Source organism: Candoia aspera, chromosome 1, assembly GCF_035149785.1.
Source record: "Candoia aspera isolate rCanAsp1 chromosome 1, rCanAsp1.hap2, whole genome shotgun sequence".
In the NCBI taxonomy this organism is placed as follows: Eukaryota; Metazoa; Chordata; class Lepidosauria; order Squamata; family Boidae; genus Candoia; species Candoia aspera.
Genome location: NC_086153.1, coordinates 83,752,354 through 83,769,468, shown reverse-complemented (window position 1 = coordinate 83,769,468; position 17,115 = coordinate 83,752,354).

The window sequence follows — 17,115 nt, the reverse complement described above, 5'->3', positions numbered from 1 at the left end:
CCCATTCCAAAAATGGAAATCCATAGGCTGGAAAGGAGCTGGTAAATTCACCATCATTTTATTTGTCAAATCTGAACTTAATAATTGTCAGATTTGATAATTAAAATTATGATAACATAGATTATTCTTTAAGATCAGTAAACTTCTTGGATTTACCTACTTTGGGCCAATCAGTGCAATGAATGTTTCAACTGTCTACAATTTGCTAAGCAAATGGCAGCAATTTTTATATCATGTCTACTGTTCCAGTCTCTGTAACCATTCTTGTATTTTTGTCTTTAAATTAGTCATTTTGTCATTCCACATTACATTTTCATGCAGTTCAAGAAATAAGCATAGTACATCCAACCAATGGCAAATATCAATATATTAGATTGCTATCTTTGATTGCTATTGTGTAATGTTCAACACACACACACATATAGCAGCTGGACCTACATTTCAAATCATAATGTCTTCTGAATGCATTTAGTAGTAATATGCCTATTATTAATATTTCTATTATTAATGTGTTTTAACATTATTTTAATATTATTTTAACATTATTTTCTGACATTAATCAGAAAGTTATACAGACTTAGATAACAAGAGAGAACCATACATCAATATATATATAATATATTTCTATAAATTAACATGCTATTTTACTGATTACTTTTATATTCTACCCTTGAGCCAGGGGATTCAAGGCAGGAAATATAATGCTGCTCTCCACTCCCAATTTCACTCTCACAGATAAACTAAAAGGCATTAGAGTGACTTGCTAAAGCTCAAAGATGGCTTCTAACCCTTCTATTTTCTTGCCATTTTTTAATTTCTATAACCCAGGTCTCTCTAAACCTAATGAAAGACTCGGGCCTAAGTTATTGAACAATTCACAAAAAATGTTCCTTGTGAGTGTTTCTACCATTAAGTTTCTAACAAAGACCGTTAAGAAGATTTTACTGGAAAGAGAAGGCACTTTGTGGGTTATTCATTGACTGCTAAATGGTGCTGATCCTTTCTCTTCATCTTCCTAACAGAGAGCGGGAATAATCAGTTCAAGTTGATCTCTTTGTTATGCAAAAAAGATCCCCACCAAAAACAAAAATCACAATGCTTTGTCTATTTGAGAAACCATGTTAGGAAAATGGGAAACAACGAGTTTAAAGAAAAAAGTATGTGCATCTCTGAAACTAGTCATTTGTTCATTCACGACAACCTGGAGTTTACAGAGGGGTGTCTCTCCAGCTCCAAGGGCACTGAAACAGCGTGAACTATATCTCTAGTGTTCTAACCCTGTAGAAAAGGCTCCAATAATAAACTTTATCAGAATGAGCAAGAGTTGGGACTGGGGACACGCCAGCTGTCCTTAAGAAATCACATCCTTTGGATGCACTGTTACTATATTTGTGCAGATTTTCAGGAATAGACTGAATGAAAGCACAGCAAGGGCAGGGCCCAATTCACATCTTTTATGTCAGTTGAGGAATCTCTCCCCAGTCAGTCTAAAATCAAATCAAATCAGAAATTGAAAAAAAAACAAGTTGAGGCAGATTTCAGTGATGTATTTCTGTGAAGAGAGAAGAGGACGCCATTTACCCCTCCTTTCTGTAGTTTCCTATAAGCAGTGCTTCCCAAACTTTTTTCTTCATGACCCAAAACTACTTATCAGAAAGTCCTTTTTACCCAATGTAGGTAAAACACTTTACATCAATTTAGATGTCCCTGTTGTGTTTGGGTAATGGGTTCATGTGTCATTACCCAAAGAAAAACCACTTTTACCCAATTGTGGGTAATTTACCCAGGTTTGGGAAGCACTGCTATAAGCCCTCAAAATCTGTTTGGTTGGACTGCCTAATCCTCTGGGTGGATTTAGACAGTGTGTGAGGTCAGAAGAAGGAAGAAATTGACCAAGGAAAAGTTTCACTGCATGAGCAGACATCAAGTTATTGTGTTCCATCCATTTGGAAATTTTATGTAGTATCTCCAGAGTTTAGGAGATATGATGATTTTAAATGACATTACTGGAAATCCACAGCACACAAGGATTATATGAAGGCATTTGCAATAGCTTTTCACCAATGGTCCAAAATGGAAAGAAAATATAGAAGCAGACTTCTACCAATGTGTTTATAGAAGCCATTTGAAACTTGATGTATAGTATCCTTTCTGTCTGTTAACATACGTTTGTAAACATTTCTCTCTATGCAACAAGGCATGTTTTGAATGTATGGGACTAAGCTCAGATGTAAACTAGTGACATTGTGTTCAAATCAGTGTAGGACTGCCAGTACACAAGATGAGGATCTGTCTGACATCTTACAAAGTTTTTGATAGACAGTCTCGTTACTGCTGTTGATATTTATTACAGAGAATCTTGAAAATGTTTGCAAGTACCGTAGGATCTTGGTGACGGAATTCTCTAGGACAGTGTTTCTCAACCCTGGGAGTTGAAGTGCACACATCTTAAAGCTGCTGAGATTGAGAAACACTGTTCTAGGTAAACACTAACCAATTTTCAAAGACTCTTCTGTGTATCACCAGGCATACATGGAAATCCTGAAGTTCAAAAGCTCTGCAGGAGAATTTGTCAAAAGAGAAATAAAAGTTTGAAACCATTGCTAGAGAGATGAGGGTGAGGAGGAAAGTGAGGGTGGTAAGAGTTACAGCTTGATTCTAAGAAACAGAGTTGGTTTGAGGGAGATAATAAAGACTGGGGTTCTACTGATAATTCTTTGAAAGCAAAGAAGCAAATCTTTTCATATGAGTTTATCTCTGGAGTTGTTGTAATTTAGTCTTGGAGCTGACAATCTTCTTCCTGGAATAGTGGGTTCACTACAAGCACTGTCTGCACATCTGCTCCCCCTTTTGAATGTTTTTATAAATTCCAAAACTATATCCCTATGTTTTGTAATTCCACTTCAAAAAAACCTATGTGCTTTCCCTGTCTGGATTGGTTTCTTAGTTGCACACCTTACAGAGAACATGATGATACTCCTAAATTTGGCCAAAGAGGAATAACAGAGAAAAGGGAGAGAGGTGGACCAGGAAGCAACAGCTGGCTGAGCCAGTTAGATTGGCGTTGGATTGGATATAGGAAAGCAGGAGAACTAGGAGGCTATAGAAGAGTGGGAAAGTGGGGGAGTTGTATAAAGGTTTTGTGGAAAATATGATAAACAACAAACACTTTTCTGAAAGACTGGAAACCTTATATGGACTTCTTGCTGAAAGAAGAAACAAATGAAATTATGATTTATGGATTTGAAGATTAAGAGAGATGTGGATTAAATGAGAGGCTGAAGGGACTTGTATAATATCTAAGAGGGAAAAGGGCAATAAGATTGTAATTATCTGTTGAAAAGAAGGTCAGAAGTCATTCATATATTTCTATTTAGTTTTTTGTTTCTTTTCTCTTTTTCATTTCTTTCTTTCTTTCTTTCTTTCTTTCTTTCTTTCTTTCTTTCTTTCTTCTCCTTCCGCTCTTTTCTTTCTTTTTCTTCTGATTTTTTTTTACTCCATGAAAAAATTCTTAAAAAACATAAAAATAAAGGTTTATGGAGAATATGAGTTTTGGGGGGATTAGAAAGAAGGGGGAAGTACACAGAAGTTGGGGGGGGGGCTAAACATATTGTATGTGAGAATAGCAGAGAATGGATATAGTTTTTTGAAAAGGTATGAGTATTTGAGGGTAGTGGAGCTAGTGAAACAATTACATCCCCTGCTGCTAATTCATATTGGGCAATCTAAAGCTTCCCATACATTTTACACTATAGTTCCTAATAGCCATAGTCAACATGACCACTGAGGAGGAATTTGGAAGCTATAATCCAAAAGACTTTAAAAGCACCAGGTTGCCTACACTTTTTGAGTACATTTGATTTCACAAGGAATCTTGGAGCAAGAAGATAACTTTCCCATGGGTACCTGCTGAGTTCATTAAGACTTAAGGTTAGGTTTCTTACCAAGCCATTCTTTATACCAGTTTCTCGACCTTGGCAACTTGAAGATGCATGGACTTCAACTCCCAGAATTCCCCAGCTAGCCATGCTGGCTGGGGAATTCTGGGAGTTGAAGTCCATATATCTTCAAGTTGCCAAGGTTGAGAAACACTGCTTTATACCATGCAAATTCACCAATAGAGAGCCAGTTTGGTCTAGTGGTTAAGGCTCCAGGCTAGAAACTAGGAGTCTGTGAGTTCTAGTCCTGCCTTAGGCATGAAAGCCAGCTGGGTTACCTTGGGTTGGTCACTCTCTCTCAGCACAGCTCACCTCAGAGGGTTGTTGTTGTGGGGAAAATAGGAGGAGGAAGGAGTATTGGGGATGTTCACTGCCTTGGGTTATTTATAAAAATAATAAAGGCAGGATAGAAAGTAAATAAATAAAATAAATATCAGCTTTTATTTGTTCTAACAAAGTTTACATTGGAATTGTCTCAGTATCATCAGATTTTGAAGTTTTCAAGAAATATTTCTATCTTGAATAGTATAGTTTCACTCTCTGAGAAAATAATAGCAAATAATGTTAAGCAAATTCATTTGGCATCATTTGCAAGTGACCTGAATGGTGAAATCAGCTTATTTATCACTATATATCTTTCCTTTGAACTTCTGGAAACCTCACATTGCCATGACAATCTCCTCCCCTGACTGGCTTAGGGCTGGGTTACTTGCAGGACCATCTTTCCATAGTTGTATCTACCCATCCTGTTAGATCCTGCAGGAGAGGCATGCTCCGGGTCCCATCTATTATGGAGTGTCATCTGGCAGGACCCAGGAAGAGGGTCTCTGTCATGGCACCCACCCTCTAGAACATCATTCGCCCAGAGATTAGATTTGCCCTGACCCTGCTGGCCTTTTGTAAGGCCTTGAAAACCTGTTTTCCTACCAAGCCAGAGGCCCTAGGTCTATGACTGAACCGGTATCATGGTTGTGCTAATTGCTGTTAGTTGTTGTTGTTGTTTTTAATCTCGGCTACTGTATATGTTATTTATTATTTTGCTAAAATGTTTTTATCATGATTTGACTCATTGTTAGCCATCTAGAGACATGTATTTGAGATGGGAAGCCATATAAATTGAATTAATTAATTAATTAATTAATGAAGCAAGCCACCCAAAGCAGTACCATTTTGTGGCTATGTAACTGTCAGAGGAATATCAGGAAACTGCTCTTATCCTCTACTGCCAATTTCACTCTAAATCAAAAACTACTGTTGGACATCCAGCAGGTTCATTTGCTTTCATGGTAAATTTCTATTGCATATTTTGCAAATAAATATTTTATTTATATTTTCTTTTATTTATTTATAAAATAGAGGCATATTTTATCAGGATTCTAAAATATAGTCACCAAAAATATATCTATAGGATGAATTTAGGATTAAAGAGTTGTATTTTAAACCAGGTCCAAACTACATACAACAAAAACAAGCTAATTCCATTCCCACATCACCCCTTAAAATAATGTGTGATGTGGAAAATGAATATATGATAGGGCCCTATCAGGATATTAAGTGCATTTGTATACAGGAGTTTGAAACAAATCCTTTAGGTGCAGGCAGTTATAAAGAATGTTTTGCTAATGAAGATATTCTTAGCACCCAATTCTCTGTGAAAAAAAAGTACAAGCTAGCTGCAATAATAAGAAAGGTCAATGCTATCTCTGACATATTGAAAAAAGACATTCATTCACTAAGAGTACAATTCTCATCAACTGAAGACCACCCTTTCATAATCAGTGAATGTTCTATCTCCATATTCTGTATCACCTTGAAGACCAAACAAAACTCCTTTGTTACACATAGGAATATGTGAACCATCTTCCTCAGCCAGGTAGAATCCCAGTACTTCTAGAAGTACCAGATTATGGAATATTCTTTTCAGATAGATGACATGTGAACAACAGCTAGGAAAAGCATTCATGTTATTCTTGCATTTTGTATCAAAAGTGGCTAGTGATAGCCAGTTCTGTAAATACTATTGTCAATATCTGCACAGTGCTAACATTTGGGCAATGAAATATATGGCAGTGCTTCATTTTTTAAAGAAACATATTCATTGAATCTGATTTTATCCCATGTATTCAAATAACATATTTTCTGTTTAAAAATCTGCATATGTTGAGTAATAGAATAAGATTACATGTGTATGTTACGACTCTTCTAAAATAATGTCAGCATGTGTGTAAATGGGTGTACTTATGTGAGTGTTACTGTATCTGTAACATAGTGAAGCATTTCTATGTATACTTTAGGAAAAAATATTCAGGCAGCATGAAATTAAACAATTTGTTTCAAAAGCAAAATACAGTGTGTTATACACAGTTTTCTACTTCATTGCGGATGTTCTCATTTGCCTCTTTGTGATTGCCACTAGAGCAATTAACAACTTACAAAAGTATACTCAAGTCAAAATAAAAATAGTCTCTGGAAATAAGCAAGAGTAAATAATCATACAGATAATTTTTGTAATTAAATAATACGTTATACTTGTTTAGTGTTTGCTGCAATTAAATGGACAAAATGTACATAGGAAACAAAAAAAACCAGATCATTTTTTTCTGCATTATAAAGAAAAGCACACCCATTGCTTCTTTTTTAAAATTTCTAGCAGTGCATTTTCACTGTTTGTTTGTGAAAGGAAATGTTTGTAGGAAGGAAGTCCACTCCCATCTTGAGTGAAAATATGAGTTAAATAAATTAGATCAATTTATAAAAACTCATGTATTTATGCATGGAGAGCTGTGCAAACGTTTACATGAAAAAGTGCCTTATTTTTGTCTTGCTTCTCAAGTCTCTTTCTGAAACCATGTTTTTACCAGCTTCAACAACTAGCAAACTACTTTTCTGTTAATTTATCACTGGTATAATAGATATCAGTCATATTCCCACCAGCACTGGCCATCTGGCCTGCATCTGAAAGCAACTCACTCTACCCCAGCCCTCATCTCAGGGGTGTGTTCCAATTCATTCCCTTTCAGAAGTTGCTTAATTAACCCACTTTCAATGTTTGGATCAAATCTGCCTTCAAAGAAAAAGCAAAACAACAGAGGGTCAGATAACCATATCATCAATTAGAGATGGATAAGAACAGCATAGGAATCATTTTCTCTGAGCTTAGATTCGTAAGATCTATTAAGAACAAGGCTGAAGTGATCACACAACAATTACCTCAGGTAACTCTGCATTCAAATGTGGACAGGCAATTCAAAGTTGTTAGATTCTTACTCTCTTCTTCCAAGAGGTGCCAATCTCTTCTGAGAAGACAGGTCAAATTGCCCTTGAGTTTTGTTTACGTAACAGTGACTATCCACATGGTAACGTGAGAATCCTGTCTTACACAAGAGAAGATGGAGATCCAAAAATAGAAGGAAATTTGGAAAAGGAAATTAGCAATAGAGTCTTCAGCTACAAGTAAGATGGGACTTTTATTAGCTTTTATTAGCTGTAAAAGGCTAAGATTTTTCATTGAACATCAGTTCAAGCTCAGGAGGGAATTTATCCCCTGAGAACTGGGTTCAGACCAGACTCTGGATTGCCTCAAGATCAGCATAAATAAAGAAGCCAAGGAAGACAAAAATCACTTCCCTGGTTAGAGAAGGGCTTCAAAAGAGCCACAGATTTAGTCTCCAAAGACAGCAGTGTAGACCTACAGTAATCTCTGAAGGTCTAGAGATAGACACAAATCTTCCATATGATCTCAGGTCATTATTTCAAGTAATACTAGGCACTACACAAAACCTAATTTACAAATGCAAAGATGTTAGATTATATTTGGAAGCATCTTATCTTATTATCAAATAAAATAAAATATAATACATATATGCATACATGGAATAACAGATTATATGAAAACATTAATGCTGATGCTTTACTGAAACATTGATTTTGGATCTTTTAAATAAAACATATTAAACTACTCTGCATTAAAACATCTTCTGATAATTTAAAGATAATATAATTAAAATTAAATTCACAGATAAGTTCCTGCATTGAGTCTACTTTTATGTACACCAATTATTACTTTAAATCATCGGTTCTTTATTGTATTTATTAGATTTATATCCTGCCTTTTCCTGCTTAGAGAGATTTCCCTTCCTTTTATCCCCACAAGAACAACCCTATTGTTATGAAGTGCTGAGGGAGGGATGGTCTGGTTGAGGATATGTAAGACCCTACTTAAAATATAGGCACAAATATCTTTTTTGACTCTAAGGAATTTTCTACCAAATTTCACCCCCAAAGCCAAATTGTATCCTTCCAATCCCTGTTATTGACCCAGTCTCATGTTCATAGTTATTGAGCAAAAGTCGATTCATAGAGTTCCCTTAGCAGAACACATTTCTACCCCTCTTCACTACCTCTCTTCACTTGGCAGAGTAGTTCACAAAAATGTCCTTCTGCCTCCTGGGCTGCCTTCTCAGGGCTCTGGCTCATCTTAAAGTGGTAGGATTTTGTTGTTGTTGTTGTTACGGCCTATCAAGTCAATCCTGACTCCTAGTGACAACAGGGCCAAGTCCTTGCAGTTATCTTGGGAACAGTTTCAGTGGTGGCTTCCCAATTCCTTCTTCCTGAGAGAAGAGACAGGCCCAGAGTCACACAGCTGGCTTCCATGATTAAGGCAGGACTAGAACTCACAGTCTCTCAGCTTCTAATCCAGCACCTTAAACACTAGACAAAATTGGCCCAAACCACATCCTTTCCCATCAGTTTCTTGATCCTGACAATGACTTCTCCTTTTCCCTCAGGACCAGATCTTTCTAGCTCAGCACTTTTTTTTTTGTCTTCTACTAATTGTTCCTGGTGGGCTGCCACTCTCTTTTATTCCCTCTCAGCTGACCACTGCACAACTTTGGGACTCAGCCATTTGACTCACTGGCACAGCCATTTCTTTTGACCTCAAATGCACACACTGTCAGTTTTCAGCAACATCGTCCCATTCACTGAAATGGACGGGTTTTCACACCTCACAATTTGTATATAAAGATGAGCACAAAACCCTCCAGCTAATATATTATGCCATCAGGACATTTAGCCCCGGTTATTTGACATTTGAACTATAGTAGCTTCCTCTCAGCTAAACTTCTCACAGCACTCACAGGAAAAGTCTTGATGCTAGAACATAGATTACTTCTATGGCTAGGTTCACCCAATACCTTCTACCTGTTTTCTGAGTTCGCACAATATATAAATCATACATTGAACTTCATCAATGCCAAACCATCAGAGAATTAACCAAAAGCTAGAAGTAACTGAGCTTGGCGTGTGGTATGAATACTGCCACTAGGTTTTAGATTGATCCAGTTAAAGGTACAAACCCAGCCACTAAGTAGCAAAAGAAGCTGAGAAAGGTAGCATGACTGTCTCCCTCCAGGGCCTACACCCAAGGGGTTCATGTCCTGAATCTTAGGCTGAGTCCCTCAGCCAGCTTTCAGGTGGGTCAGGTTTCTATTTCCCCTTGCTTTTCCTCTTGGATAGCAGCGATGGGGCAGAGGATGGACAGAGCACCTAGCAGCCAGATAAGCCTTCCACAGGAGTTGCCTGGAGGTGTTGGAAATGACCTGAGATACTTTTTGTGACCATGAGAAGGCAGACACTAATTTACACCAATAGAAGATCAACTGGTGAGAAATGGGAAGGAGTCTAGGTGAGGAGGTGTCTGGAAATGATGGAACACCACATTCCATTGGAAAAGGGAGCATGCACTTAAAGACAGACTGTTTAACAGTGAATTCCACTGGAGAAGAGACGATTTACTCAGGGTCAACATTTGTGAGCCTGTGCAAACTATAGAAGGAGGACGAAGTCAGAAGGCTCACTGGAAGACTTCCAACTTGAGGCAGTCACTCAGAATCTATCTCAAACCAAGACCAAATCCTCCTATCTCTCTTTCCCACACTCTTGGATATACTGTTGCATTTCATTCTCATCCTGGCCAAACAAGGGGTCGGTGCAGTTTCGAGAGAGACCTCAGCATTGCTGGTACTTTTTCCACTACCCTTCACCCTATGGCTTCCTCCCTCCCTCTCTCCCTTCCTTCCTTTCAATAATCTGGTCCTTGCATTCTTGATGCCTGGAGGGGAGCAGGGAGGACAATTCATGGTGATGCTGTATGGCCACATTCTCAACATCCATGAGCCAATGTTATCTAATTACTGATGGATCTACAAGGACAGCTGTTTCTAAATACATTAACTTCCTTTTTCCCTAAGGTATTTTCAAAAGATGTTTAAACCAACAAGGCATTTACTTTTATAGGGCTGAATTCATAATGTCTCTTAGAAAGCTTGGCCAAGTTAATGATTGACCTGTCTGTTATTTATACCTTTATAGGCTTCCTAATAACCAAATGAGGTTCAATAAACTGCAGAATTGCAAATCAGAAGCCAGGAGACTTTTCCTTAGCTCTTGGAAATTTCTGTTTCAGACATGCACAATAAAATATAAGGAAGCACAACTGCAATATTGATAAGGTTATGTTTATAAAGTTTCATTATGTCAGTCCTTTCAGATGCCCAATGGCTTGGTGAAAGCTACTCATTTAGGATGTACTGGGGAAAAAAATCAAACTTAATATTAGTGAAACCTCCTGGGGCAGTAAGGGTAATAAATATAATGGGAATTGGAATTCACCTCAGATTTGGTACCTGGTAAAATCAGGAGCTTTTAGTTTCTCTTCTTCTCATCCCTGGCCAACCTCCAGTGCCCAGTTACCATTCTTTAGACCAGTGTTTCTGAACCTTGGCAACTTTAAGATGTGTGGACTTCAACTACCAGAATTCCCCAGCCAGCAAGTCCACACATTGGGGAACACCATTGCTTTAACTATGCGGACCTTTGTTGTCAGTGTGAGGTCTCTGCTCTTAACTGTTTTATCGAGATTAGTCATTGCTCTTCTCCCAAGGATTAAGCGTCTTCAGATTTCCTGACTGCAGTCAGCATCTGCAGTAATCTTTGCATTAGAAATACAAAGTCTTTCACTGCCTCTATGTTTTCTCCCTCTATTTGCCAGTTATCAATCAAGCTGGTTGCCATAATCTTGGTTTTTTTGAGGTTTAGCTGCAAGCCAGCTTTTGCACTTTCTTCTTTCACCTTCATCATAAGGCTCCTCAGTCCCTCTTCGCTTTCAGCCATCAAAGTGGTATCATCTGCGTATCTGAGATTGTTAATGTTTCTTCCAGAGATTTTAACTCCAGCCTTGGATTCCTCAAGCCCAGCATGTCGCATGATGTGTTCTGAGTACAAGTTGAATAGGTAGGGTGAGAGTATACAGCCCTGCCGTACTCCTTTCCCAATCTTAAACCAGTACATTGTTCCGTGGTCTGTTCTTACTGTTGCTACTTGGTCGTTATACAGATTCTTCAGGAGGCATACAAGATGACTTGGTATCCCCATACCACTAAGAACTTGCCACAATTTGTTATGGTCCACACAGTCAAAGGCTTTAGAATAGTCAATAAAACAGAAATAGATGTTTTTCTGAAACTCCCAGGCTTTTTCCATGATCCAGCGGATATTGGCAATTTGGTCCCTAGTTCCTCTGCCTTTTCTAAACCCAGCTTGTACATCTGCCAATTCTTGCTCCATGAATTGCTGAAGTCTACCTTGCAGGATCTTGAGCATTACCTTACTGGCATGTGAAATGAGTGCCACTGTTCGATAGTTTGAACATTCTTTAGTGTTCCCCTTTTTTGGTATGGGGATATAAGTTGATTTTTTCCAGTCTAATGGCCATTCTTGTGTTTTCCAAATTTGCTGGCATATAGCATGCATTACCTTGACAGCATCATCTTGCAAGATTTTGAACAATTCAGCTGGGATACCATCATCTCCTGCTGCCTTGTTATTAGCAATGCTTCTTAAGGCCCATTCAACCTCACTCTTCAGGATGTCTGGCTCTAGCTCACTAAACACACCGTCAAAGCTGTCCCTGATATTGTTATCCTTCCTATGCAGGTCTTCCGTATATTCTTGCCACCTTTTCTTGATCTCTTCTTCTTCTGTTAGGTCCTTGCCATATTTGTTTTTGATCATACACATTTTTGCCTGGAATTTACCTCCAATGTATCTAATTTTCTGGAAGAGGTCTCTTGTCCTTCCTATTCTATTGTCTTCTTCCACTTCCGCACATTGCTTGTTTAAAAACAATTCCTTATCTCTTCTGGCTAGCCTCTGGAATTTTGCATTTAATTAGGCATATCTCCCCCTATCACTGTTGCCTTTTGCTTTCCTTCTTTCTTGGGCTACTTCTAGTGTCTCAGCAGACAGCCATTTTGCCTTCTTGGTTTCCTCTTTCTTTGGGATGTATTTTGTTGCCGCCTCCTGAACAATGCTGCGAACTTCTGTCCATAGTTCTTCCAGGACCCTATCTACTAAGTCCAGTCCCTTAAATCTATTCTTCATCTCCATTGCATATTCCTTAGGAATATTAGTGAGCTCGTATCTAGCTGATCTGTGGGTCTTCCCTAATCTCTTTAGTCTGATCCTAAATTGTGCAATAAGAAGTTCATGATCTGAACTACAGTCAGCTCCAGGTCTTGTTTTTACCGACTGTATAGATGTCCGCCACCTTTGGCTGCAAAGGATGTAGTCAATCTGATTTCGGTGTTGTCCATCTGGTGAAGTCCATGTATAAAGCCGTCTCTTAGGTTGTTGGAAGAGAGTGTTTGTTATGCAGAGTGAATTGTCTTGGCAAAATTCTATTAGCCTATGTCCTGCTTCATTTTGTTCTCCCAGGCCATGCTTACCTGTAATTCCAGGTGTCATTTGACTGCCCACCTTAGCATTCCAGTCTTCTGTGATGAAAATAATGTCTCTTTTAGGTGTGTTGTCCAGTAGGTGCTGCAGATCCTCATAGAACTGATCTACTTCAGCTTCTTCAGCATCTGTGGTTGGGGCATATATTTAGATCACTGTGATGTTAAATGGCTTGCCCTGAATTAGAACTGAGATTATTCTATCGTTTTCTGGATTGTATCCAAGCACTGCTTTAACCACTTCACTATTAATTATGAAGGCTACTCCATTTCTTCTGTGGTCCTCTTGTCCACAGTAGTAGATCTAGTGGTCATTTGACATGAAGTGGCCCATTCCAGTCCATTTCAGTTCACTGATGCCCAAAATGTCTAACTTTAATCTTGACATCTCACCAATAACCACATCCAATTTGCCCTGGCTCATAGATCTTACATTCCAGATTCCAATGGTGTGTTGATCCTTAGAACATTGGATTCGCCGTTCACCACCAGCACCGTCGGCCGCTAGCCGTCCTTTCGGCTTTGAGCTAGCTGCGTCATCACGTCTGGGGCTAGTTGAACTCATCCTCTGTTCCTCCCCAGTAGCATTTTGACCATCTTCCAACCTGGGGGTCTCATCTTCCGATGGTATACCGGCATATCTCTGGTTGTACTGATCCATTTAGTTTTCATGGCAAGAATACTGGGGTGGGTTGCCATTACCTTCCCCAGGGATCGCATTTAGTCTGACCTCTCTTTCATGACCTTCCCGTCTTGGGTGGCCCTTCACGGTTTAGCTCATGGCATCATTGAGGTGCTCAAGCTCCAGCACCGCGACAAGGTAACGATCCTTTGCTGAAGTCATGACTCCTAATCTACGTCAAACTGCCCACCTTGACCTGGCCCTGACATTGCAATATAATGGATAGGCAACTTAAAATAGCAGTAATAATAGTGATAAATCTCTGAGGGTGCATAGGAAGCAATGTCAGTGATTTCATGACATAGGCATGGCCACTTTTTTACTTTTTGGTGGACCACTAGGATTTTAAGGGGCAAAAACCTAAAGGATTAAAGGTTTGCCTTTAAGCTCCTCAAAAGGGGGATAAAAATTTCCAGTGGAAGGTGTGGGGGTTGAGTGGGAGTTAATATCTGCAAGGCTTAAGGCACTAATTTTGCCCCTTAAATTCCCAATCTTCAGAAAACCAAAAATTGTGTCTCTGTCCATTATGGGGGTACAATGGAACTCTGGGATGCCCTTGGGGGTGCAAAAAGTGCTCTTGGTTCATACGCTCCCTGGGTCATCCCCTGCTGTACAAACAAGCCATTCTAGTGAAGTGTCTCTCTGTTGAGAACAGTGGGCAAAAGTGGAGGGCAAAATGCCCTATTCTCAGAACGTAGCTAGACAGACCATCAGCCTGCCAAACTGCCAGCTCTTTTGCTTGTTTATAGTGTTAGAAAAGAAAACAAATCCCTTAATGGAAGTGAAATGTTAATGGCATTGCCTGGGTATGAGAAATTGTGGTCTGACTGTTGCATATACTGTTGGACTTGTACTTATGGCTTTAAGCAAAGGGTGGAATGATTTGGACTGAGGGAAAATCCAGTATTTTTATTTTTTCCCTCCTAAGTTGTTTCTAGTCAATTTTCCTTTGTATCTTGAATTCCTTTTTTCTTTTTCTTTTTCTTTTTCTTTTCCTTTTAGTGGATACACTCACATTTTCTTGGCATCTTTAAGCTGAGTGCCTTGCAGCTAAATAAGACTCTCTTATTTTTTGACTGCTGGAAAATACCTGTGTCTCTTTCCTTTGGTGTGTGATGATAGATGATGAGTTAGATAGATGATAGATGATAGAGTAGATAGATTGATTAGATAGATTGATTGATGATAGATTGATGATAGATAGATAGATAGATAGATAGATAGATAGATAGATAGATAGATAGATAGATAGATAGGCAGGCAGGCAGGCAGGCAGGCAGGCAGGCAGGCAGGCAGGCAGGCAGGCAGGTAGGCAGGCAGGCAGGCAGGCAGGCAGACAGACAGACAGATTAGATAGAGATGATAGATGATAGATGATAAAGAATAGATGATAGATGGATAGATGGATAGGAGAGAGAGACCTCAAAATGTATGCAAAAATGCATAATTTAGTTAATTATGGTCTTGGCATCTTCAAATGACCAAATAATATATCAATTTTTTAAAAATGAATATTGTATGAAAAATGCTGTAATCGGGGCTTGTAATACCCTGAAAAGCCACAGGGTTGCACTCATGTACCAGTTTCACTGGTTTCAGAATACTTACATGGGGCAGAACATTATATGTGGCTTAATTTGAAATAAATAAATTTGATTATTTCCTTGAGCAACCTGGGAAGGAGGCAGAGGAGATGGTAATGGTGGGAAATGCCATTTTACCCTCTGTACAAAGAATTTTCCTGAGTATTTTTTAAACATGGGAATTTATTTTTTCCACCATAGATATTACATCATTCATCCAAAACAGTGATGAATCCAGGCTACACTGAGGCTATGATAAGAAATAAAAAGAGCTTTGCCTTTATTACTTGTGTAATTTTGAGACTGTAATCCTATAATCCCATGTAAATAACACACAATTAATCTTTTAGCAAACGTTAGTTTCAAAGAAAATACTATTATGTGACCTGACTTTAGGGACTGCAGATACTGGATGCACTTGCACTTAGGAAGTTAAACTAGTTGAGTCCATCCTTTTGAGGACTTGGATGCTGTGGCTTGAAGTTATCAGTCACTCAAAATCATGCCACATGTAAGTATCCTGAACCTGTATCATCATGATTTTGTGCTCAGTTTTAAAATGTCTGAACACTGCACTTCACCTTTGATGTGTGGAGCAGCAGAAGTAGAAGCCATGAGTAACTTTTCTTCCAGGATGTTGTTGGAAGAATGTTGGGACCCAGGAGTCAGGCCATCTTTGGGTACTGTTATATGCAGAGGTGATGGACAGATCCCACCCTACATGCTTAAATGTTAAGTTGGAAGCTGCAGCTGTTCTGCACAAGTCTTGCAATTCTGACTGCGCAATCTGTGCATTGGTTTGGGGCAGACTTCAAGCATTCCCTTAATTTTCAACTTGGCCACAAGGCTTAACTTGGCAATTGTGTGCCAGAAACACACTTTGTGGGCTGCTGCTGCTGTTGCTACCAACACAAACCTGACAATTCAGCTCAACTTTCAGCATTCCAAATATAAGCATAGGTTTGGCTAATATAATATAATATAATATAATATAATATAATATAATATAATATAATATAATATAATATAATATAATATAATATAATATAATATAATAATATAATATAATATAATATAATATAATATAATATAATATAATATAATATAATATAATATAATATAATATAATATAATATAATTTCCTTCATCTCTGTTAGGGCAAGCTAATGCCACAAAAACAGAAACTATAGAACCTTCTTCCTGTTCACTCCTCCTATGAAGGCAAAAGCACATAGCATAATTATAAGTGTGTTTTTTTTAAATCAAAACAATAGATTTATCATGCTTTATGTAGATAGGTAAGTAGGTATGTACTTATTTCAATTTTTATGGCCACCCATTCACACATGACGCTAAGAGACATGCCAGGAATTTTGGTAGGCACCATGTTGGAGAAGGCAACTGTCTACTTTCCTACTTTGTTTAAATTTATTAGCTACCCAACTGCAGGATTCCTCATCAATGATTTATATTACATCTTTTGGGGGCATTCTTTACAAGACCGCTCCCTTCTATCCTGAAAATAACCCATGCCATTGCCTGTCTCAGGATATGGCTGTGTTGACCCACACTATTTATTTACAGATTTTGTATCAGGGTATGATTCTGCTCATGGCAAGATTGAAGTCTGGGTGATATCATTTCACTAATTCAGGAAAGAAGAAGAAACATTCAACCACAGAACAGTGGCAGTGAGTTCAAAACAAGTATTTTTGTGAATTAAATGTGGGGGCTTGAGGGGGTGGTGGTGGTAGGATTTCCACTAAAATTACTTAGCTTCAAACCAAACACTGAAACTGGTAAAAACATAGCTGCATGCTCTAATTTTCCAAAAGCAGTAGGAAATTTTCACCAGATGAAAATGTTACCTTCCCTTGATCAGTGGCCAGGTCATTAGTTAGCTATTTGTGAACATCTAAAATTGGGACTAATTTCAAATGAAGAACTAGGAACAGAAAGGGAATTCCAAAGTGCAAGGACAGTGGTGCAAGCTCAGTGCCCAATTCTGTGCATTTTTACAGGGACTTCTTGAAAGAGGAAAAAGCAATACTGGTGCACTAGGCTTGGTTTAGATGGACTTTTGACTTGCTTCTATTTGATCCAACTAATAAATGTAC